We start from the raw sequence: 26960 nt of genomic DNA, 5'->3' as shown, positions 1-26960 counted from the left end.
ATGGGCATGACTCTGCTCCCTGTTTTCGCCCTCCTGTTACTGATTTGTTTCTACAACTCCGATGATCGCCTAACACCTAAAAAGCCACTCTCTGTCAGCAACAGGCTCATCTCAAATGGTGGCATCTTTGCTCTTGGCTTCTTCTCCCTGCGAAACTCAACTGCAAACTCATATGTCGGCATATGGTACCACAACGTCCCCGAGCGAACATATGTCTGGGTCGCAAACCGCGACAACCCTATCACTGGCAGCTCCTCTGGTAAGTTTGTTCTGACCAACAGCTATAATCTTGTCTTGTTAGACTCCAAAGGAAGCACTCTTTGGACAACCACGAACAACATCACCACTGAAGCCCCCGGAGCTGCTGCCATGCCGCTGGACTCTGGGAACTTGGTCATCAGGTTGCCGAATGGCACAGATATATGGCAGAGCTTCCATCACCCAACCGACACCATTCTCCCGAATATGAGTTTACAGCTAAGCAACAACAACAACCTCTCCACGCACCTGGTTGCCTGGAGGGCCCTTGATGACCCATCAACGAGTGACTACTCCTTGTGTGGTGACTCGAGCCTCTAGATCCTCGTTTGGAATAGGACGAGGCCATACTAGCGCAGGGTTGCGCTGGACGGCGTATTGGTCTTCGCCATGTATCAGAGCAAATCAGGTCCCATAATGTCCCAAACAATTGTCAACAGAGATGGTGAGTTCTACTTGACGTACACAGTCTCTGATGGCTCAGCGAGCATGCGCATGGTGTTGCACCACACGGGCATGGTGAAATTCCTGGCGTGGAACAGCAACTCGTTATCTTGGGAGGTTTTCTTTGAGCGCCCTGGTTATAGCTGTGATCGCTATGCCTCATGCGGCCCATTTGGCTACTGTGATGCCACAGAGGCGGTTGCGACGTGCAAGTGCCTTGATGGATTTGAACCTGTTGGTCTTGACTTTTCCCTAGGATGCCAAAGAAATAAGGAGATGTGTTGTGGCCAAGGAGATAGTTTCATTACCTTGCTTAACATGAAGACGCCCGACAAGTTCTTGTACATCAGGAATAGAAGCTTTGACCAATGCGCAGAAGAATGCAGCTGCAACTGCTCATGCACCGCATATGCTTATGCTAACCTGAGTAATCTCGGTATGACCGTAGACCAGTCGAGGTGCTTAGTTTGGATGGGAGAGCTTGTTGACACAGAGAAGCGTGGTGATGGTCTTGGGGAGAATTTGTACCTCCGGATTCCCAGCTCATCTGGTATTTGCTCATGGTGCCCACCTTGTTGCTTATATTCTGTGTTGGATTGGCTACTAAGTACTAACATAAGATTATGTATGTGGCTTATAAAAGTAGACCACTAAGTTTACTAAGGTGGCTACTATACATTTAAAGTATGTGGTAGTTATAGTTATTTTCAGTTCAGACTTTCTTCCGGATTTCTGTCCTCCTGTTACAGTGTGAGGTCACATAACGAAATTCACCGTTGGATGAAGATCATAGGACTTAGAATAATATATTTTGTTCTTGCATATATTATCAGTCAAACTAATACCTGGTCTGTTCACTACTACCAGCTGTGTTCTTCCTACCTTGCATCAAAAGCAGTCATGTTTTTCATATTCTACTTCTCTATAATCCTATCATTTGGCATCGCCTCTGGCGCATGGGGGAAACCCTAACCACGCTGATGTCTACTACACAACCTCCTTGTTGTAGACGTTGTTGGGCCTCCAAGTGCAGAGGTTTGTAGGACAGTAGCAAATTTCCCTCAAGTGGATGACCTAAGGTTTATCAATCCTTAGGAGGCGTAGGATGAAGATGGTCTCTCTCAAGCACTAGTTTGGCGAAGAGATGGTGATACAAGTGGTATATGGATAGTAGATATGGGTATTTGTAATCTGAAATTATAAAAACAGCAAGGTAACTAATGATAAAAGTGAGCGTAAATGGTATTGCAATGCTAGGAAACAAGGCCTAGGGTTCATACTTTCACTAGTGTAAGTCCTCTCAACAATACTAACATAATTGGATCATAAAACTATCCCTCAACATGCAACAAAGAGTCACTCCAAAGTCACTAATAGCGGAGAACGAACTAAGAGATTATGGTAGGGTATGAAACCACCTCAAAGTTATTCTTTCCAATCAATCCGTTGGGCTATTCCTATAAGTGTCACAAACAGCCCTAGAGTTCGTACTAGAATAACACCTTAAGACACAAATCAACCAAAACCCTAATGTCACCTAGATACTCCAATGTCACCTCAAGTATCCGTGGGTATGATTATACGATATGCGTCACACAATCTCAGATTCATCTATTCAACCAACACAAAGGACCTCAAAGAGTGCCCGAAAGTTCTACCGGAGAATCACGACAAAAACGTGTGCCAACCCCTATGCATAGGTTCATGGGCGGAACCCGCAAGTTGGTCACCAAAACATACATCAAGTGAATCACGTGATATCCCATTGTCACCACAAATATCCACGGCAAGACATACATCAAGTGTTCTCAAATCTTTAAAGACTCAATCTGATAAGATAACTTCAAAGGGGAAACTCAATTCATTACAAGAGAGTAGAGGGGGGAGAAAACATCATAGGATCCAACTATAATAGCAAAGCGCGCGATACATCAAGATCGTATCACCTCAAGAACACACAGAGAGAGAGATCAAACACATAGCTACTAGTACATACCCTCAGCCCCGAGGGAGAACTACTCCCTCCTCGTCATGGAGAGCACCGGGATGATGAAGATGGCCACCGGAGAGGGATTGCCCCCTCTGGCAGGGTGCCGGAACGGGTCTAGATTGGTTTTTGGTGGCTACGGAGGCTTCTAGCGGCGGAACTCCCGATCTATTGTCTGCTCTGGAAGTTTTAGGGTACGACGATATATATGGGTGCAGGAAGTACGTCGGAGGAGCCACGGGGGCCCCACGAGGTAGGGGGCGCGCCCCCCACCCTCGTGGGTAGCCCGTATCTCCCCTGACGTGCACTCCAAGTTCCCTGGGTTGCTTTCCTTCCAAAAATAACTTCTCTAGTTGATTTCGTTCTGTTTCGACTCCGTTTGATATTCCTTTTCTTCGAAACACTGAAATAGGCATAAAACAGCAAATCTGGGCTGGGCCTCCGGTTAATAGGTTAGTCCCAAAAATAATATAAAAGTGAAAAATAAAGCCCAATATTGCCTAAAACAGTAGATAATATAGCATGGAGCAATCAAAAATTATAGATACGTTGGAGACGTATCAAGCATCCCCAAGCTTAATTCCTGCTCGTCCTCGAGTAGGTAAATGATAAAAAGATAATTTTTGATGTGGAATGCTAGTTGGCATAATTTCAATGTAATTCCTCTTACTTGTGATATGAATATTCAGATCCGAAAGATTCAAGACAAAAGTTCATATTGACATAAAAATAATAATACTTCAAGCATACTAACTAAGCAATTATGTCTCTTCAAAATAACATGGCCAAAGAAATTTATCCCTACAAAATCATATAGTCTGGCTATGCTCCATCTTCACCACACAACATATTTAAATCATGCACAACCCCGATGACAAGACAAGCAATTATTTCATACTTTTGATGTTCTCAAACTTTTTCAATCTTCACGCAATACATGAGCGTGAGCCATGGACATAGCACTATAGGTGGAATAGAATGGTGGTTGTGGAGAAGACAAAAAGGAGAAGATAGTCTCACATCAACTAGGCGTATCAACGGGCTATGTAGATGCCCATCAATAGATATCAATGTGAGTGAGTAGGGATTGCCATGCAACGGATGCATTAGAGCTATAAATGTATGAAAGCTCAACAAAAGAAACTAGTGGGTGTGCATCCAACTCTCTTGCTCACGAAGACCTAGGGCATTTTGAGGAAGCCCATCATTGGAATATACAAGCTAAGTTCTATAATGAAAGATTCCCACTAGTATATGAAAGTGACAACATATGAGACTCTCTATCATGAAGATCATGGTGCTACTTTGAAGCACAACTGTGGTAAAAGGATAGTAGCATTGCCCCTTCTCTCTTTTTCTCTCATATTTTTTTATTTTTATTTTTTTATTTGGCCTTCTTTTTTTATGGCCTCTTTATTTATTTGGGCTTCTTTGGCCTCTTTTTTTTAATTTATTTATTTTCGTCCGGAGTCTCATCCCGACTTGTGGGGGAATCATAGTCTCCATCAACCTTTCCTCACTGGGACAATGCTCTAATAATGATGATCATCACACTTTTATTTACTTACAACTCAAGAATTACAACTCGATACTTACACTAGTGCAGAACCGGGCAATAGCACCGGTTCGTAAGGCCCTTTAGTGCCGGTTTGGTAACCGGCGCTAAAATGTAGGCACTAAAGGCCCCCCCCCCCTTTAGTACTGATTCAGCACGAACCGGTGCTAAAGGGCAACCACGTGGCACGAGCCAGCTTTGGGGGCAGGGAGCCCTTTAGTACCGGTTGGTGTCACCAACCGGTATTAAAATGTTGGGGGGTTTTTGGGTGTATGATTTCTTTTTCATTTAATTTTGTGTTTTCCATTTAATTCTTTTTCGTTTGCTGATATTTTACGATACTACATATTGTACACATTATGCATATATATAAATAGAATTTCTAGTAGAACCGATCATAATATATATATATATATATCATCAAATGTCTCACACAACCACCATTAATTAATTCACACATATATACACACATGTATATATATATATATATATATATATAATATACAATTTCTCCTAATTGGTGCCTTCGGAGCCAGTGGCATTAGCCTAGCTAATTGGTGCCTTCGGAGCACGATAACAATTGGTAGTGGTTCATGGGGGCGGTAGCGGGTAATAGTATTCTCCTTTAGGATCTATGACCTGGTCGAGCAAAAATCCCGCTATTTCCTCTTGAATTGCTTCTATGCAGTCCTGTGCTAGGAGCTTGTCCCACACCTCTTTGAACTGTTAAGAAGGAGATCAATATGCATGTGTATTAGTTGTGTGACTAGATAGTTGTGTGACTAGATATCGATAATGGTGTAAAAATTGTGAATAGTGTTCTGACAATCGATATCATACCCACTCCTGTCTTTGATATTTGCTCCTTTCGGACGCCATCATGCGAATGTTCTCGCAAACGTAGTATGCACATAGATCATTCCCCGGCGCCTGCTTCAGGGCCTTTACGAGAATGGAATTGATCAGATAATAATTAATCAAGCATGATAATTAAAGAGATGGCAGCTAGCTAGTACTACTTAATTACTTACCTTGGGTCGATACCATTTCAGATTTTGTTTCCATGGGCCTGGAGTGGCCCTGATGAACTTTGCCCAAGCCCTGCCCGCCGACAAAGAAAATGAATAAATGGGTTATTAAATAGTTGTTATCAGGAAATGACGAACTAATTAAATAGGCCGAGATATAGTTAATAATGATTGAAATTACCTGTTGACTATCCCCTTCACGATGGTGTAGTCACTTGCTTTCTTAAGCAGTGAGTCTAGTACTTCAACTTTAATGATTAACAAGATCCAGTGAAATCTACATGCACACACGTTTGCATGTTTTAATTAAGCGGGCATATGTAAGCAAAAACATGTAGCTATAGCTAGTAGGGTAAAACAGAATTTGTAGTACAAGACAGTGTGACTCACTGGAAGTTGTAAGGAAGTAGTATATCTTCATTGTATTTGAGTTCCTTGAAGAACTGTAGCATGCTTTCCTCTACACATTTTTTGTGATATGGATCTATTTTCCATGTGTATTCATTAATGGTATTTGGGTCAATGAACCCAATGCCATATCGTCCACCTTTTTTCATTTCATAAATCTTCATCCTGCATAATACCACAGAAAAGAATATAGTGAGGATAATTACAGGTAATGATTGATCAAAATGATCACTACAGCTAGCTTGAGACTTAAATTACAGAAAGAAATCACTTACAGACAATAGCAACTGATGATAGATTTGTCGAGTGCGTCTTTATTGTATAGCTGAAATAGTTCTTAATACTCAACGGTCACAGCTTTCTTATGGTAGTAATGCTCCTTGTTGACATTCACCATGAGGGACTCTCGATTGGAAATCTTGGTAATGTCCATGTTCCATTGATGCAATTCATACATTCTCGTAGGGAGCTTATTGACCTCCTCTGGCTCGACCAAAGGTTGGCCCCGGGCATATTTCCGTTTTATTTCCTCCTCTCTAGTCGGAGACATGGGCTCGATATCGAGGAGTTGTCCAACAATGATCCCGATCGATTCAGCCTGCGCAATATGCTCCTTGGTTACTACCACATCGCCCACCCCGTGAACGTTAACGGTTTGCCCACAATAATATTGGGCGCGCCTACTCTCATGTGTTGTTGGCCTGTTCTCCCAGCTGGGGAACGGTTTTACCGCTCCTTTTGCCAACTGATTTGCTCGAGCTTGAGCTCGCCTCTTTCTGTAGACGTGCTCGATTTAACTTCTTGATGTGGCGCTCATAGTCTGTGTCAACAAGCTTGGGAGCTGGTGGTCTAGCCATACGAATGAAGTGGTCAATCTATTCCACGGGCACTTTCTCCCTTGACGGCGGTGGCGGTTTCGGTGCAAAATGGGCTTCCACCTCGGCCTTCGATATGGCTACGTTTTCCTCCTCGGACTTGTCGTAAGGCCTCTGCGAAAGAGGCGTGAGGCTTGGACCATATTGAAATCGCTTGCCTCCGCCTGTACCTCCAGTACTACCTCGACTTGTACCGCTACGCACCATAGCTGAGGCGGCTCTCTTCCGTGATTGTTGAGGCGGCGAAGACGGCTAACGTGGCTGAGTTGGAGGAGGAGGAGTGGCCTGAAGCTGTGCCGGATTTGGAGGAGGAGTGGCCTGACGCTTTGCCGGACTTGGAGGAGGAGGAGTGGCCTGAAGCTGTGCCGGACTTGGAGGAGGAGTGGCCTGACGCGTTGGTGGACTTGGAGGAGCGGGAGTCTGCTGACTCGGTGGCGGACTGTGACGAGGAGTCGGATGACGCAGTGTCGGTGGCCTTCGAAAGATGATGCAATCCTTTCTCCATACGATGATACGATGGTTGGCCTCTCCTAGTGTGTGCTCATCGTCACCTCCAGGAATGTCAAGCTCTAGCCCCGAATATTGGTCCACCACCTCATCAACCAAGACACGAGCATAGCCCGCTGGAATCGGGTTGCAATGGAAGGTTGCCTCGGGGGGATTTGTAAAAGCAAGGGCGTCTGCCACCTTCATGGATATGTTCTTCATTTTGAAGTGTAGCTCGCAGTTAGTGTTCTCCATGATGTCATCCACTGGGTAGCTATCCAGCAATGCGTCGCCCGGGGCGGAACCCACGCTGCTTCTCGGCATGTATGGGACGGTGCTATCCATTGGTGGATCATCCGCTAGCTGCTGAGACCCCCTTTACTGGCTAAGTGAGTCGATCTGCTCCTGCTACCGCTGGAATTTGACCGCCAAGTCTGCGTGCGCTGATTCTAGGCCTTGAAGGCGTTCATAGTCTAGCTTCCTCTGCTCCTCCTCCATCTTCCTCTTCTTCTCCTCCGCAATCTTCTTTCTCGCACGGGTTCTGTAGTCGGCGTTCCAGTCCGAAAACCCCTCATACCACGGAATAGCGCCCATGCCTCGTGTTCTTCCCGGGTGTTCAGGATTTCCCAGGGCACGCGTAAGCTCGTCGTTCTCTCTGTTGGGCTCGAACAACCCCGATCGAGCCTCTTCTATTGCAACAAGTAGCTTATCTTCGGCTCCATCCAGAGATGCCTTCTTCGAAACTTTGCCTATCTTCGGGTCCAACTCCCCCCATGCGCATAGAACCAAGTCCTGCACCTGGGGGCCAGCTCAATGTTTCTGGAGTGACACCTGCATCCAGCATCTCTTTCTCAGACTTATCACACTTAGGCATTCCCACCGCATAGCCACCTATCCTTTTTTGCGGCATTGGCCTTGTTTATTCTGGACCGTTCCTTAGATAATTCCGAATCCTTGAATTTCACGAAATCGTCCCAATGAGCACTTTGCTTCTCTAGTGTTCCCTCGAATACTGGAGTCTTCCTTCCTCCCTTGACGTACTTGGCCCATTCACGAATCTTGTGGTTCTTGAATGCAACCGCCATCTTCCTAAGAGCAGCGTCCTTGACTTTCTCCACATCTGCATCTGTGAAATGATCTGGTAGGGTGAAATGTTCCATGAGCGTTTCCCAAAGCAAATGTTTTTGTCTGTCGTCGACAAAAGTAACTCCTGGACGTGGCTTTGCTGGCTCTCTCCATTCTTGAAGGGAGATCGGGAGTTGGTCCTTCACAAGAACTCCGCACTGACGAATGAACTTGTCCGCAATCTTCTTAGGCGCCAATGGTTCGCCATTAGGTCTGATTGCCTCGATATTGTACTTTATGCCCTCCTTCAACTTTTTGTTCGGGCCTCGTTTCGTCCTGTTTCCTGTAGATTTGCTCGATCCAGATGGCTGAAAGAAGAAAGATCGATTCGTTAATATATCTTCAAGTCATTTAAAACATGTGATGATCACCAGATGCCTGCTTATATAAATATATATACCTCACAGGTCTTTGTTGTTTCAAGATCAACATTTTCTTCGTCATGTTCATAGTTCATGACTTCATCAATTCGGTCGTCGCGATCGAATATCATATCCCCTCCCTGGTGTTGTTTAGATATTCGGAGCCGTCATAATCTTCTTCATTCTGATCATCATCTGGCCCGCGAGGATTGCGTATGATATTGAACAGGGCCTCTTCTCCCTCTCTGCCGGTATTGTCGCCATAGGTTTTGTTTAACTAATCCAAAAGAAATATATTCAAATTACAATGCATGGATGCAATCAATTAATAAGGAAAAACTGAATCAATCATAGTACATAATAAGCATCATCGAATATAATCTCAAATAAGTCCTCTCGAATAATAGATATAATCTCGAATACATCGTCTCGAATAATAGATATAATCTCGAATACATCGTCTCGAATAATAGATATAATCTCGAATACATCGTCTCGAATAATATATAATCTCGAATACATCATCTCGAATATTATATATCGAATACATCACTGGCTAGGTAGCTAATAAAGATCGAATACTACAAAAGAATCTAGGACACTCGCGGTTCCTGCGGCGCGGGCGGTGGACACCCAAAGAGAAGGAACCCTCACATGATCATAGCTGAATTGAGATCCCTGAAGAAACTGCCAGGTATTGGAGAACCTGCCGCCCTCTAACGCAACCATGTAGCGATGGACGTGCTCGTCCTCCTCCCTGACACGGTGACGTACCACCTCCGGCGGGGCCGGCTCCCTCCGCACCGAAACTGGCCCACGCAAACGCCACCAAACGAGATCAGGGTCGACGACGGGACCCGGGGCCGGGTTCCTCATCAAGCGGCGCGCCCCTCCACGCAGCACCTCCCAGTGCCAGCCCGGCGGAGCCCAGTCCCGGACATGGGTCAGCCGGACGTCGTCGCGGACGGGTCGACGGCGAGGATGCGGGCCGGGCATCGTCGAGAACAAATACTAGCTATATGCCCGCAAAAAGTAACATTTTTTTAATGATTGGATTTTGATAACTAAAATTTCTAACATTTCTATATAACAAACATTCCTATAACATTTCTATAACTAAAAAACAGAAAAAAAATTATAACATTTCTATATATATAACTAACATTTGTATAACATTTCTATAACTAAAAAAAAGAAAAATTTCTAACTTTTTTATAACTATTTCTATAACTAAAAAACAGAAAAATTTCTAACAATTCTAACTTTTTTATAACTATTTCTATAACTAAAAAAGAGAAAAATTTCTAACAATTCTAACATTTCTATAACATTTCTAACAATGCTATATAACTAACTATTTCTATAACTAAAAAAGGAAAATTTTCTAACATTTTTATAACTATTTCTATAACTAAAAAACTAAAAAAAATGTATGTGTGTGTCGTCACCGGCAGGCGAGAGGCGACGGGGGGCGGCGACGGGGATGGCGACGGGCGCGGCGACGACGGGGATGGCGACGACGGGGACAGGGACGGGGCAGCGACGACGGGGACGGGGACGTACGGGCCGGGGCGGCGACGACGGGGACGGGGCGGCGATGACGGGGATGGGGACGACGCGGGACGGGCCGGGATGGCGCGGCGGTGATGACGGGGACGGCGACGACGGGGCGGCGACGACGGGGACGGGGCGGCGACGAGGGATATGGAGACGGGGGCGGCGGGCGACGGGGCAGAGGAGAAGAAGGAGATGAGAAACTGAAATTTTTGAAGTGTTTAGTTATATAGGATGGACCTTTAGTACCGGTTGGAGCCACCAACCGGTACTAAAGGCCTATTTTGGCCAGGCCAAGCAGCGGGAAGCACACCCCCTTTAGTACCGGGTGGTGGATCCAACCGGTACTAAAGGCCCCCCTTTAGTACCGGTTGGTGCCACCACCCGGTACTAAAGGGGGTGCGCTGGCGCAGGTGCGGTGCGACAAGTTTAGTCCCACCTCGCTAGCCGAGGGGCGTCTGCACTGGTTTATAACCCCCCGTGCGGTAGCTCTCTCGAGCTCCTCTTCAAAGCAGGCCTACTGGGCCTACATGTTCTATGCTGCCCTGTGGGCCTACTGGGCCTTTGCGGGCCTGCATCCTGGCCCAACAACAGGTTGGGTTTCTAGTCGTATGCAGGCCGCTCTGGCCCAGTAGGCGGGCTTTTTTTACTTTTTTGCTTTATTTATTTTTGAGTTGTTTTTTTTGTGTATTTAGAGTTTCTTTGTGAATATTTTTGCTTTAGGTACAAAAAATTACAAACGTTCTGTTAGTGCCCGTAGTTTTCAAATTTGAATAGTTTAAATTTTGAATTATTTGAAATTAGTGTGAATCACTAGTTTGTTAATAACTTAACTTTAAAAATCAGTAAAGGCATGAAAGAATTTGTTTGCACATAAAATTTCTTCGCGTTTCAAATGCCAAAACACATAACTACCCTAACTATTACAGAGATTCCCTCCTGGGTGTGAAACACAGAAGAAAGCGATGATAGTGAAGCCGATCACATCCCAGATCTTTGGGTGTGAAACTTTTTCTTCGCGTGTGTCCCTTTGCGCCGTAACCATGGAAAATCTTCATCATTTAACGGGATGCTCGGGTCAATATTCACTATGAATGGAGCAATTTCATCAAACTTTTCATAATCTTCTGACATGTCTGTCTTGTCATCCACTCCCACGATGTTTCTCTTCCCAGAAAGAACTATGTGCCGCTTTGGCTCATCGTACGATGCATTTGCTTCCTTATCTTTTCTTTTTCTTGGCTTGGTAGACATGTCCTTCACATAGAAAACCTGTGACACATCATTGGCTAGGATGAATGGTTCGTCTGCATACGCAAGATTGTTGAGATCCACTGTTGTCATTCCGTACTGCGGGTCTTCCGTTACCCCGCCTCGTGTCATATTGACCCATTTGCACCGAAACAAAGGGACCTTCAAACCACGTCGATAGTCAAGTTCCCATATGTCCTGTATATAACCATAATATGTTTCCTTTCCCGTCTTGGTTTCTGCATCAAAGCGGACACCACTGTTTTGGTTGGTGCTCTTCTTATCTTGGGCGATCGTGTAAAATGTATTACCATTTATCTCGTACCCTTTGAAAGTCATTATATTCGAAGATGGTAATTGGGACAACAAGTACATGTCATCTTCAATAGAGGTGTCATGCATGGTACATGTCTGCAACCAGCTGGCGAAACTCCTGGTTTGTTCACGTGTAATCCAGTCATCAGACCGCTTCGGGTGTTTGGAGCGTAGCAAATTCTTGTGTTCATCCATATACGAAGCCACCAAGGCGGAATTCTGTAGAACTGTGTAGTGTGCTTCAGTGAGAGAATGTCCGTCCATACATATTATTTGTTCCCCTCCTAGCGTGCCTTTTCCATCCAGTCCGCCCTTATGCCGCGATTCAGGAACACCAATCGGCTTAAGGTCAGGAATAAAGTCAATACAAAACTCAATGACCTCCTCATTTTCATGGCCCTTGGAGATGCTTCCTTCTGGCCTAGCACGGTTATGAACATATTTCTTTAAGACTCCCATGAACCTCTCAAAGGGGAACATATTGTGTAGAAATACATGACCCAAAACGTTAAACTCTTCGCATAGGTGAACTAGGACGTTCGTCATGATGTTGAAGAAGGATGGTGGGAACACCAACTCGAAATTGACAAGACATTGCACCAAATCATTCTCTAACCTTGGTATGATTTCTGGATCGATTACCTTCTGAGAGATTGCATTGAGAAATGCACATAGCTTCACAATGGCTAATCGAACGTTTTCCGGTAGAAGCCCCCTCAATGCAACCGGAAGCAGTTGCGTCATAATCACGTGGCAGTCATGAGACTTTAGGTTCTCGAACTTTTTCTCTGCCATGTTTATTATTCCCTTTATATTCGACGAGAAGCCAGACGGTACCTTAATAAAAATCAGGCATTCAAAGAAGATTTCCTTCTCTTCTTTTGTAAGAGCGTAGCTTGCATGACCCTGATGTATGCCGTCTTTTCCGTGCATACATTGCTGGTCCTCCCGTGCCTCAGGTGTATCTTTTGTCTTCCCATACACGCCCAAGAAGCCAAGCAGGGTCACACAGAGATTCTTCGTCACGTGCATCACGTCGATTGCGGAGCGGACCTCTAGGTCTTTCCAATAGGGCAGGTCCCAAAATATAGATTTCTTCTTCCACATGGGTGCGCGTCCGTCAGCGTCATTCGGAACAGGTTGTCCACCAGGACCCTTTCCAAAGACTACCTTCAAATCCTTGACCATATCATGTACATCAGCACCAGTACGGTGGCGAGGCTTCGTCCGGTGATCCGCCTCACCTTTGAAATGCTTGCCTTTCTTTCTTACGGGATGCCTGCTTGGAAGAAATCGATGATGTCCCAGGTACACATTCTTCTTACAATTAGCCAAATATATACTGTCGGTATCGTCCAAACAGTGCGTGCATGCATGGTATCCCTTGTTTGTCTGTCCTGAAAGGTTACCGAGAGCAGGCCAATCATTGATGGTCACGAACAGCAACGCCTCACCTTTGAAATGCTTGCCTTTCTTTCTTACGGGATGCCTGCTTGGAAGAAATCGATGATGTCCCAGGTACACATTCTTCTTACAATTAGCCAAATATATACTGTCGGTATCGTCCAAACAGTGCGTGCATGCATGGTATCCCTTGTTTGTCTGTCCTGAAAGGTTACCGAGAGCAGGCCAATCATTGATGGTCACGAACAGCAACGCCTCACCTTTGAAATGCTTGCCTTTCTTTCTTACGGGATGCCTGCTTGGAAGAAATCGATGATGTCCCAGGTACACATTCTTCTTACAATTAGCCAAATATATACTGTCGGTATTGTCCAAACAGTGCGTGCATGCATGGTATCCCTTGTTTGTCTGTCCTGAAAGGTTACTGAGAGCAGGCCAATCATTGATGGTCACGAACAGCAACGCCTTTAGGTCAAATTCTTCCCCCATGTGCTCATCCCACGCACGTACACCTGTTCCATTCCACAGTTGTAAGAGTTCTTCAACTAATGGCCTTAGGTACACATCAATGTCGTTGCTGGGTTGCTTAGGGCCTTGGATGAGCATTGGCATCATAATGAACTTCCGCTTCATGCACAACCAAGGAGGAAGGTTATACAAACATAGAGTCACAGGCCAGGTGCTATGATTGCTGCTCTGCTCCCCAAAAGGATTAATGCCATCTGTGCTTAGACCAAACCATACGTTCCTTGCGTCATCTGCAAAATCCTTCCCATACTTTCTTTTGATTTTTCTCCACTGCGACCCGTCAGCGGGTACTCTCAACTTTTCATCTTTCTTACGGTCTTCTCTGTGCCATCGCATCGCCTTGGCATGCTCTTTGTTTTGGAACAAACGTTTCAACCGTGGTATTATAGGAGCATACCACATCACCTTGGCAGGAATCTTCTTCCTGGGGCGCTCGCCCTTGACATCACCAGGGTCATCGCGGCTGATCTTATAGCGCAATGCACCGCATACCGGGCAAGCGTTCAAATCCTCGTACTCACCGCGGTAGAGGATGCAATCATTAGGGCATGCATGTATCTTCTGCACCTCTAACCCTTGAGGGCAGACAGCCTTCTTTGCTTCGTACGTACTCTCGGGCAATTCGTTGTCCTTTGGAAGCATATCCTTTATCATTACCAGCAACTTTCCAAATCCCTTGCCAGATACACCATTCTCTGCCTTCCATTGCAGCAATTCCAGTGTGGTGCCCAGCTTTTTCTTGTCACCTACGCAATTCGGGTACAACAATTTTTTGTGATCCTCTAACATGCGCTGCAACTTCTTCTTCTCCAAATCACTTGCGCAGTTTCTCTTTGCATCGGCAATGGCCCGACCTAGATCATCAACGGGCTCATCCGATGCCTCTTCTTCAGCTTCTTCCCGCATTACCGGCTCAGCTTCTTCCCGCATTACCGGCTCAACTTCTTCCCTCATTATTGTATCATCGTATTCAGGGAACCCATGGCCAGGATAGCTGTCTTCGTCCTCTTCTTCTTCATTGTCTTCCATCATAACCCCTCTTTCTCCATGCTTGGTCCAAACATTATAATGGGGCATGAAACCGGACTCAAACAGGTGGACGTGAATGGTTCTTGACGTAAAGTAATTGTGACCATTCTTACAGCCAGCACATGGACAATGCATAAAACCATCCGCAAGCAGAAAAGTACGCACGCCATTAATGAACTCGGGAGAGCATCGGTCATCGTACATCCATTGCCGGCTCATCTTCAATACACAGCACCGAAAACATCAAATTAATACAATACATAAAGTTCATACATAAAGATCATACAACACTTAAATGCAACAAACAAATAACTCTCTAGCTAGATAATTTAAATGCAACAACAAATGCGATCAAGATCGCAACTAAGGTAACAATTGATCCAACAGCATAATGATACCAAGCCTCACTATGAATGGCATATTTTCTAATCTTTCCAATCTTCAAGCGCATTTTCTCCATCTTAATCTTGTGATCATCGACGACATCAGCAACATGCAACTCCAATTCCATCTTCTCCCCCTCAATTCTTTTCAATTTTCCTTCAAATCCTCATTTTCTCTTTCAACTAAATTTAACCTCTCGACAATAGGGTCGGTTGGAATTTCTGGTTCAACTACCTCCTACATAAAAATATCTATGTCAACTTGATGGGCATAATTTTTCATAAACACGAAATGCAATGAATAGTTTTAAAAGAGAATATACCACATCCGAATCATAACCCGGACGAGGGCCGACGGGGACGGATATCAAAACCATGGCACTATGTATAACAAACAACGTATGGGTAAGATAATTATACGAGTAACTATATATCCAAATCACACAAACATCAATTTTTTATATAAAACTTCATGAACAAGAGGCTCACCACAAGGTGGTGCCGGCGACGGGACGTTGCAAGCGATCGACGGTGGTTACGACGGAGATTTAGAAGGTACTAAGTAAACCACACCTACATATGCAAACTAAATGTTATTTTTGACCTCAAATTGCATATAAATCAAATACTAGCACATATATATAATTCCTCCCAAATTACTAAACTCAAAAATCAATCACTATATAAAGCATTGCATGAGGTAATCTAGCAATGAGAGATGAAAGGAAAAAGTTGCTAACCTTTGTGATCATTTGAATGGATGGGGGCCTTCAAATCTTGGGCAAAATGTGTGATGAGCTTGAGAGGAAGAGGGAAAAGAACAGAGAGGAGAGGGGAAAGGGGAAGAACGGTGGAAAGTTGCATGGCAATTTATCTCGGAATGGCTATGGAAATGCCATAATAGATAGGTATGGTGGCTGTTTTGAGGAAGGTATATGGTGGGTGTATGGTACCGGCGAAAGTTGTGCGGTACTAGAGAGGCTAGCAAAGGTGGAAGGATGAGAGTGCGTATAATCCATGGACTCAACATTAGTCATAAAGAACTCACATACTTCTTGCAAAAATCTAGAAGTTATTAAAGCAAAGTATTACGCGCATGCTCCTAGGGGGATAGATTGGTAGGAAAAAACCATCGCTCGTCCCCGACCGCCACTCATAAGGAAGACAATCAATAAATAAATCATGCTCCGACTTCATCGCATAACGGTTCACCATACGTGCATGCTACGGGAATCACAAACTTCAACACAAGTATTTCTCAAATTCACAACTACTCAACTAGCATGACTCTAATATCACCATCTCCATATCTCAAAACAATCATCAAGTATCAAACTTCTCTTAGTATTCAACACACTCATAAGAGAATTTTATTATTCTTGAATACCTAGAATATTAGGATTTTAAGCAAATTACCATGCTATTTAAGACTCTCAAAATAATCTAAGTGAAGCATGAGAGTTCATCTATTTCTTCAAAATAAAACTACGACCATGCTCTAAAAGATATAAGTGAAGCACTAGAGCAAATGACAAACTACTACGAAAGATATAAGTGAAGATCAATGAGTAGTCAAATAATTATGCAACTATGTGAAGACTCTCTAACATTTAATAATTTCAGATCTTGGTACTCTATTCAAACAGCAAGCAAAGCAAAATAAAATGACATCTAAGAATAGCAAACATCATGTGAAGAAGAAAAAACTTAGGATCAACCGATACTAACCGATAATTGTTGAAGAAGAAAGGTGGGATGCCAACCGGGGCATCCCCAAGCTTAGATTCTTGAGACTTCTTATTCCATAGTCCATCGAATCCTTACCCAAAACTAGAAAACTTCACAACACAAAACTTAACAGAAAACTCGTAAGCTCCGTTAGTATAAGAAAATAAATCACCACTTCAAGGTACTGTAATGAACTCATTCTTTATTTATATTGGTGTTAAACCTACTGTATTCCAACTTCTCCATGGTTTATAAACTATTTTACTAGCCATAGATTCATTAGAATAAGCAAACAACACACGAAAAACAGAATCAGTCAAAAACAGAACAGTCTGTAGTAATCTGAATCAAACGTATACTTATGGAACTCATAAAATTCTCAAATAAATTGATGGACCTGAGGAATTTATATATTAATCATCTACAAAAATAATTAGCTAAATATCACTCTCCAAATAAAAATGGCAGCAATTCTAATGAGCGCTAAAGTTTCTGCTTTTACAGCATGATCGCAAAGACTTTCCCCAAGTCTTCCCAAAGGTTCTACTTGGCACAAACACTAATTAAAAGCATAAACCACATCTAAATAGAGGCTAGATGAATTATTTATTACTAAACAGGAACAAAAAGCAAGGAATAAAAATAAAGTTGGGTTGCCTCCCAACAAGCGCAATCGTTTAACGCCCCTAGCTAGGCATGATAAATTCAATGATGCTCACATAAAGGATAAGAATTGAAACATAAAGAGAGCATCATGAAGAATATGACTAGAACATTTAAGTCTAACATGCTTCCTATGCATAGGGATTTTTTGAGCAAAAATCTTGTGGGAACAATAATCAACTTGCATAGGAAGGTAAAACAAGCATAACTTCAAAATTTTAAGTACATAGAGAGGAAACTTGATATTATTGCAATTCCTACAAGAATATATTCCTCCCTCATAATAATTTTCAGTAGAATCATGAATGAATTCAACAATATAACCAGCACCTAAAGCATTCTTTTCATGATCTACAAGCATAGAAACTTTATTACTCTCCACATAAGCAAAATTCTTCTTATTCGGAATAGTGGGGGCATCACAAGAGACTCGAATACTACAAAATGTTTCCACATTAAAAGAGTAATGTTTAGAGAAGGGGTAATCATAATCATGACAAGTTTTATAAATATAATCACTACTTTTTATAGCATAAGTATCATCACAATAATCATCATAGGTAGGAGGCATGCTATTATCATTATAAATTTGCATATCAAAACTTGGGAGACTAAAAGTATCATCTTCATTAAGAGTAGCATCCCCAAGCTTAGGACAAACATTAATTGCAGCAAATATATTCTCAAATATGTCATCCTCATCAAACATAGCTTCCCCAAGCTTGGGCCTTTTCATATCATAAGCATAATCACTCTCATCATTAATAGTATAGATAGCACCGATAGTGTAGCAATTATTACATTCTTCCAAGCAAGTACCAAAAAGATTTTCAAGATCATAAGAAGTATCATTATCTTCACAATCATAATCATCACAACAAGAAATAGGCATAACGAGATCATCATCAAGTGTATCATCTTCATTTTCATGAGGCACATCAATAATATGAGCAACTTTATTTGGGCGAGATACCTTTTTACCTCTCTTCCTTTTTCTTTTCTTCTTCTTCGCCACATCATGTGTGGGTTCAATCCTCTTTTTGGAGCTCCTTATTAATGAGATTGGTTGGATAGAAAGCTCCTCCTCGTTACCTGATTCATCATAAGAACTAATAGGAGGATATTGGGAAGTCTCTTCCCTTTCATTAGTATTCTCTTCATCCTCTATTTGTTTTCTTTTTTTATGTAGTTGACAATATAAGGATTTTCAATACAATTCACCGCACAATACAAATAAATTTCCTCTAGATCAAAATCAAGAACTCTATCAAGATTAAACTTTGGAATACCCTCAGTTATACGTTTCATTTCTTAATAACCCAAAAGAAGGCTAAGCTCTTTATGATGCTCAAGGGTAATAAAATTATCACAATGTTTGGACACGACTTAGTCATGAAACAAATAGCTTTGGAGCTTTAAATGACCATGTTCATTGCAAAGTTCACAAGGGGCACGAAAAATATTGAATCTTTCAGCACATTCATCTAGCTCTTCTTGCAACAATTTAGTTTCTAAGTACTTATGCTTCTTGCAATATCTATCTTCTCTATTTGGTGTGTACTTACAAACCCAATGCACTCCACAAAAATTTACATGTTTATAGGAGAAATTTTCATCATAACCAGTGCAATCATCATTAGTCTCATGGATATTCAAAGAATTCGTACTAACAGCGTTGCAATCATGCTCATCATTCAAATATTTAGTGCCAAACATTTTAAAGATCTCTTCTTCTAGCACTTGAGCACAATTATCCTTTCCATCATACCCACGAAAGATATTAAAAAGGTGAAGCGTATGAGACAAACTCAATTCCATTTTTTTATAGTTTTCTTTTATAAACTAAACTAGTGATAAAACAAGAAACTAAAAGACTCTATTGCAAGATCTAAAGATATACCTTCAAGTGCTAACCTCCCCGGCAATGGCGCCAGAAAAGATCTTGATGTCTACTACACAACCTTCTTCTTGTAGATGTTGTTGGGCCTCCAAGTGCAGAGGTTTGTAGGACAGTAGCAAATTTCCCTCAAGTGGATGACCTAAGGTTTATCAATCCGTAGGAGGCGTAGGATGAAGATGGTCTCTCTCAAGCAACCCTGCAACCAAATAACAAAGAGTCCCTTGTGTCGCCAACACACCCAATACATTGGTAGATTGTATAGGTGCACTAGTTCGGCGAAGAGATGGTGATACAAGTGGTATATGGATAGTAGATATGGGTATTTGTAATCTGAAATTATAAAAACAGCAAGGTAACTAATGATAAAAGTGAGCGTAAACGGCATTGCAATGCTAGGAAACAAGGCCTAGGGTTCATACTTTCACTAGTGTAAGTCCTCTCAACAATACTAACATAGTTGGATCATAAAACTATCCCTCAACATGCAACAAAGAGTCACTCCAAAGTCACTAATAGTGGAGAACGAACGAAGAGATTATGGTAGGGTACGAAACCACCTCAAAGTTATTCTTTCCAATCAATCCGTTGGGCTATTCCTATAAGTGTCACAAACAGCCCTAGAGTTCGTACTAGAATAACACCTTAAGACACAAATCAACCAAAACCCTAATGTCACCTAGATACTCCAATGTCACCTCAAGTATCCGTGGGTATGATTATACGATATGCGTCACACAATCTCAGATTCATCTATTCAACCAACACAAAGGACCTCAAAGAGTGCCCGAAAGTTCTACCGGAGAATCACGACGAAAACGTGTGCCAACCCCTATGCATAGGTTCATGGGCGGAACCCGCAAGTTGGTCACCAAAACATACATCAAGTGAATCACGTGATATCCCATTGTCACCACAGATATCCATGGCAAGACATACATCAAGTGTTCTCAAATCTTTGAAGACTCAATCCGATAAGATAACTTCAAAGGGGAAACTCAATTCGTTACAAGAGAGTAGAGGGGGGAGAAAACATCATAGGATCCAACTATAATAGCAAAGCTCGCGATACATCAAGATCGTATCACCTCAAGAACACGAGAGAGAGAGAGAGATCAAACACATAGCTACTGGTACATACCCTCAGCCCCGAGGGAGAACTACTCCCTCCTCGTCATGGAGAGCACCGGGATGATGAAGATGGCCACCGGAGAGGGATTGCCCCCTCCGGCAGGGTGCCGGAACGGGTCTAGATTGGTTTTTGGTGGCTACGGAGGCTTCTGGCGGCGGAACTCCCGATCTATTGTCTGTTCTAGAAGTTTTAGGGTACGACGATATATATGGGTGCAGGAAGTACATCGGAGGAGCCACGGGGGCCCCACGAGGCAGGGGGCGCGCCCTAGGGGCTGGGCGCGCCCCCCACCCTCGTGGGAAGCCCGTATCTCCCCTGACGTGCACTCCAAGTTCCTTGGGTTACTTTCCTTCCAAAAATAACTTCTCCAGTTGATTTCGTTCCGTTTCGACTCCGTTCGATATTCCTTTTCTTCGAAACACTGAAATAGGCATAAAACAACAAATCTGGGCTGGGCCTCCGGTTAATAGGTTAGTCCCAAAAATAATATAAAAGTGGAAAATAAAGCCCAATATTGCCTAAAACAGTAGATAATATAGCATGGAGCAATCAAAAATTATAGATACGTTGGAGACGTATCATGCGCCGCCAGCCGCCCCTCCCTGCTCCTCCCCCGCTTCCCCGCCGCCGGAGGGGACACCGGCGAAGCCCGCGTGGTCCCCAGGGAAGGTGGCAGCGGTGCGTCCTCGTCGTTCTCGCGCAGATCTCACGGCGGCCGGTGGCGATCTCGCGGTGGCCGGTGGCGCGCGGCGGTGTTCTGGCGCCTGCTGCCTGTGGGGCGGCGTCCCTCACGGCAGCGGGGCTGCCCCTGAACGGCGCTTGGTGGTGGCCACGTGGCGGCGCGGAGGTGGGCCGGATCTGGGCTTTCGGTCCGCGTCCTTGTCGTGGCAGCGCTTGTCGTTGCCCTCGGCCATGAGGCGTGGTTCGGGACGGGCCGAGCGCTGGTGGTGCTGGCCAGGACGCACGCTGGCAGAACCCTACTTCATCTCGCGTCGTCTTGCTGGCCAATGGTGGTGCTCATCTTCTTCACCAGAGGCTTGGTGATCGGATCTCGAGATCCATCATCTAGTCCCGGCTGCGAGTTGGGGAGACATGGTTGCCGATGAAAACTGAGCCGTTGGCAGGCGATGGTGGCGTTCTACGCCATTACCTTGATGGAGGCATCGTCGTGTAACTACTATTGACCAACTCGTGCTGCTCCCTGGAAAACCCTAGGATCTGGTGTTCTAGATCGGACGATGGCGGCACTGCGGTGTCGTTTTTCTCTTGGGAGCATCATTTCTGGAGCAGCACCTGAAAGTCAGAGGCAGGAGGTGGAGCGGCTTCGTCTTGCACGTAGCTTCGGTGGAGATGTTAAGTCATGCCTGACTGACAGGTGCTACGATTTGTCATGCCTGGTCGGCAGGTGCTACGCACGGCAGATCTTCCAAAGACTTCAAGCTGTGTCGGCTGGTGGTACTTGGTAGCATGGTGCTGAGGTGTATCAGTGGCAACCGCGACGTGCACAGCTGTTTGCGCGCAGGGAGGAGGTGCCGTTGGGCGCCGTGGTGGCGTCGACGATAGCTACACCGAGAAAGGTTGATGCATCAGTACGGATCTGAAGATGGAGCGGTGGCAGTTGGCGACGGCGGCCTGTGAGAGCACGCCGGACCGGCGAGACCCATACCCGGCAGGCGTCCTGGATGGGTCCTCATGTCTTAGATGTTAGGTTTGGCTGCGATGTCTGTTTGGTATTAGGCCAGGCTATCTGCACCCCTTCATCAACTGGATAGGTGTAGCGACAATTTGTTGCTTAGACGGCGGCTTTAATCTTATTGTGGTATTACTTTGTAAGGTCTTGTGAGAATAATTAATAAAGTGGTCGTATGCATCGCCTAGATGCAGAGGCTGGGGTCATCCTCCTTTTCTAAAAAAATCATTTGGCATCGCCTTCATAAGTGTTTCTTATTTTTATTAATGTTACCATTTCACCTGTAAACATTCACATGCTCGTGAGCCTTTTTCCGCGTGTTTGGTGGCAGCAGGCAATTTTGCACTAGATACAACTTGCCTCCCAGCACTTATTTTTTGTTGTAGATTACTCCATGTTTTGTGAGAAGATACAATATATATTTTCTTTTTTAAAAGATATATATGTGTATATATATATGTTTTTGCTCTGTCTCTTTTGTTCCCCTTTCTCTTCAATCTACCCTTGTAAAGTGTAGTATCTGTTGTCTTTGCAGTCAGTAAGAAGACTGGTGCACTGAAGATTGCACTCCCAGTCATGGCAAGTCTAATGATACTTGTGTGCATTTGTCTTGTCTGGATACGCAAGTCGAGAGGTTGAACAAGATTCGATTATATATCCAAGTTAATGCCATCTTAATGCATTAGTGATTAACATACTGGTATTAATTCCTGGCAGGCAAGGACCAAACCAAGGCACCCATGATTTATGTGGTGCCGGAACAACTGGGCAGTTCTGATGTACTATACGATCAAAATACAGAATTTCTATGAATTAGCTTCAATGACATCATCCCTGCTACAGATGGTTTCTCTGACTCCAATGTGCTTGGAAAAGGAGGCTTTGGCATAGTATACAAGGGAACATGAATTTCACTTGGACGATTATAGTATTGAAAGGCATTCTTTCATTATTAATCTGAGTTATGCAACCACGTAGGGCACACTGGAAGGTGGCAAGGAAGTTGCTGTTAAAAGGCTTACCAAGTGTTCTGATCAAGGAATGGAGCATTTTAGAAACGAAGTAGTTCTTATTGCAAAACTGCAGCACAGAAACTTAGTTAGACTTCTTGGTTATTGCATCCATGGAGCTGAGAAGGTTCTTATTTACGTATACTTACCCAACAAAAGCTTAGACTACTCCCTATTTGGTATGTCCTAATCATGTATAATGATTCTTGCGTTGAGCAAAGGAGCATTCCAGATTTTGAGACTAATATGGTTTCACATGATTTATTTCCGGCATGCAGATGATGCTAAAAGATTTATGCTTGATTGGCCAACAAGGTTTAGCATAATCAAAGGTATAGCTAGAGGACTTGTGTACCTCCACCATGATTCGAGACTGACGATAATTCACAGAGATCTCAAAGCAAGCAACATCTTGTTGGATGTGGAGATGAGACCCAAAATATCAGATTTTGGCATGGCAAGGATCTTTGGTGACAACCAGCAACAAGCAGATACTAGACATGTTGTTGGAACATAGTGAGTAGTAACTCCTGCACTAGACTAACCATGTTTAAATAAAGGGATAATTATATTTATGTCCCTAGTTGTGTCCCACTCGTCTGTTTTACCCGTAATTTCCAAAAGTCACTGGTTCTGTCCAAGTCACTTTGCTCCTCTTATGCTTTTGCCCTTTGACCGTCTGACTGCCAGTTTGAAAACTTCATAACTAATTCATACTGAATCAGGAAAATGCAAATAAGATACCAAAATGTTCAAAAAAACATCACCTATATGTCAGTGTCATTTGGATTCATGAAAAAAAGTGTTGGAAAGTGCACATCCGAGTTTTAGCTCTTTTGATACCACCATGAATAGTAAAATCTAAAAAAATTCAAAAAATATATGGTGGCAAAGAACGACAAATGTTCTAAGTGCTTGCCAAGTTTCATCGGGGAAGACATTCGTGGAAGTCGTGGCAAACAAATAATCTATTTTGGAGTGTTGATTGTTTTTTCTCCTGGGGCACCCATGAATGTCATTCCCTGATGAAACTTGGCGAGCACTTAAAACATTTCTCATTCTTTTCCACCAATTTTTTTTGAATTTTTTGAATTTTTTTAGATTTTACTATTCATGGTGGTAGCATAAGAGCTAAAACTCGGATGGGCACTCTCAAACACTTTTTTCATGAATGCAAATGACACTGACATATAGGTGATGTTTTTCCGAACAGTTTGGTATCTTATTTGCATTTTCTGATTTAGTATGAATTAGTTGTGAAGTTTTCAAACTGACGATCAAACGGTCAAAGGGCAAAATCATAAGAGGAGCGAAGTGACTTGGACAGAAGCGGTGACTTTTGGAAATTAGGGGTAAAACAGCCGAGTGGGACACAACTAGGGGCATAAATCTAATTATCCCTTAAATAAACTATTCATGTGCTTCAGCTAATTATATTTTTGTACTTCCTTCCGAAACTATTCAAACAACGGTTACATGTTGCCCGAATATGCGATGGAAGGCATTTTCTCTGTCAAGTCCGACACATACAACTATGGGGCCTTGCTACTGGAGACTGTAAGTGGGTTGAAGGTCAACTCACCTCCCCATCTTATGAGGGACTTCCCAAACCTCGTAGATTACGTAAGTGCTAGCAAACCAAATGCTTCAAATTTGGCCAACTCAATTACAATACAACAAATATATTCACCGATCATCCTCGACCATGTTTCAGGCATGGAACTTACTGGAAGAAGGAAAATCAGGGGATTTCATGGACACGGTGCTTCTGAAGAGTTGTTCACTGCATCAAGTGTCGTTGTGCATCCACATAGCATTATTGTGTGTTCAGGACAGCTCAGGTGCCAGGCCACTCATGTCGCTAGTCGTGTCTATGCTGGACAACGAGGCCATGCCAGTCACGACTCCAAAGCAACCTCTGTATTTCATTGGAAGGAGACATGAAGCAGAAGAAGCGACGGAGGACTCCGTTAACAGCGCGGTCCTGACAACGCTAGTAGGACGGTAGATGCCTAGCATCAGCTATGCTTCTCTGCAATTAGGTGACCTGGGTGCCCTGGAACATTAAAGGGAAGCAGATTATGATCTTCTGGCAAGCGGGTTTCAGTGACCTGCTGCAGGTGGAGAGGCCTCTTTCCCTTTGGTTTAAAGTTAGTGTTGATTCTAGCTTTGATCCATTGACTTCTAAATCTGGTGTTGATGCTATAAATTTGGGACAGCACTGGTGGCTCTGTTCTTGCTGCTTGGAATCAACTGCAGGGGTGCTCAAAATGTTTGGTGGTGTTTGTTGTCTCCGATCAAGGTGTTCTTCTTGAGCACGGGAGTTTGTGGTTGTTGCGTGTTGGGGACGGTTGATGAGTCGACCGTTAGCGTTTCACGATTTGTGAGTAGCCCGCATGTGGCTTGTTTGCATCGGTTTTTGTCTGGTTTTTCATTAATTAATTGGGAAATTCTCTTCTTTATTAATCCATGAGGCAAATCTTTGTCTCCGTTTCAAACAAACAAAAAATGCAACTGAAGCTGAACTATCAGCTTGTTTAGGACTTGTAATAGGATAGGTGTTTAGTTTCCTATCTTCTTTTTTGCCTGCCGGTTGTGGCTATGCTGTTCCTTTATGTTTTTGCTCTATGTGAGCTTTTTTTCCTTTTGAGACCTGAAGACTTTGTTGAACCTTTTGCTTATTAATAATATGGCCATATGCATTGTTCTGATGCAGAGGCCGGAGGATAACCTCCTTTTCTATAAAGAAAACAAGAGCCAAACCTTGGTTGAAACTCATTGCTCTGCTGCTGCTAATGTCCAACCTATTATCTTGCACGCTGAAGATCGCTCAAGTTACATGAGGATTTGTAAACAAAATAAAGAAATCATGGCTGTTTTGCCTGACATCAAAGTTAAAAAGGCCAGAAGGTTTGGAAATAAGTGAATGAACAACTCGATCAAACTAAAACATATATGAACAATGACTGTAAGAAATACAAATATGTTTCCACTGGATAAATATAACAGTCACATTGTAAATATAACTATTTTGGGATTTGTTTTATATCTGTGATGATGAGCAATCAGTCACAGGTTGATGAAGCTAGGGATGACTCTTTGCTGAGGTCGTCTTTCAGAAGAGGTTTTGAGCCTAACCTAATGTGTAGATGGTGAGTTGTTACTTGTGGTTCGGTTCAAGCTTTAATCAAGTCTATCATGGGATTTGAATGTTTAATGCATCAGGCTCTCGCTATATTAGCTTTTAAAATCATACTCTGTTAGCAGGAAAAAAGTGCATGAAAATAGTAACTGAGTGTGCATAAAAACTCTTACAACCATGAGAAATAATAAGTGTGAATTCATAAGGAGCAAAACACATATAGACAATTGTTCGGATGCGATTTAGGTTCTTTGCCATTTAGTTACTTGGGCATACCGGTTCACCCTCGCAAGCTTTCTAATAAAGAGTGGAAATGCGTCGAAGATCGAATTGGAAAGAAGCTTAGCTGTTGGAAGGGCAAGTTAATATCGTACGGCGGTAGGCTAGTGCTTATTAACTCAGTACTTACTAGTATGCCTATGTTCCTGCTATCCTTATTTGAGGTACCCAAGGGGGTATGGAAGAGACTAGATTTCTTTTGATCTCGATTCTTCTGGCAGCCAGATGAGGCCAAGAAGAAATATCGCCTAGCACGATGGGATATAATATGCCGACCCAAGGATCGGGGAGGGCTAGGTATTGAGAACCTGGAAATTAAGAATAAATGCCTTATGAGTAAATGGCTTTATAGGTTATGATGCGGAGCATCCTTCCATCATCCCCATGGACTCTACACCAACACATCAAGCCCCACGTGGACCTGTGA

At 43.3% G+C, this 26960-nt stretch overlaps 1 pseudogene; it reads left to right on the top strand.

Annotated features, from left to right (window-relative positions):
* LOC125538291 lies at positions 1-25143 on the top strand (annotated as a pseudogene).
* The last annotated feature ends 1817 nt before the right edge of the window (positions 25144-26960 follow it).

This window comes from Triticum urartu, chromosome 2 (genome assembly GCF_003073215.2).
Source record: "Triticum urartu cultivar G1812 chromosome 2, Tu2.1, whole genome shotgun sequence".
NCBI lineage: Eukaryota > Viridiplantae > Streptophyta > Magnoliopsida > Poales > Poaceae > Triticum > Triticum urartu.
Note: the sequence above shows the minus strand (reverse complement) of the source record. Positions and strands in the feature narration are given on the sequence as shown.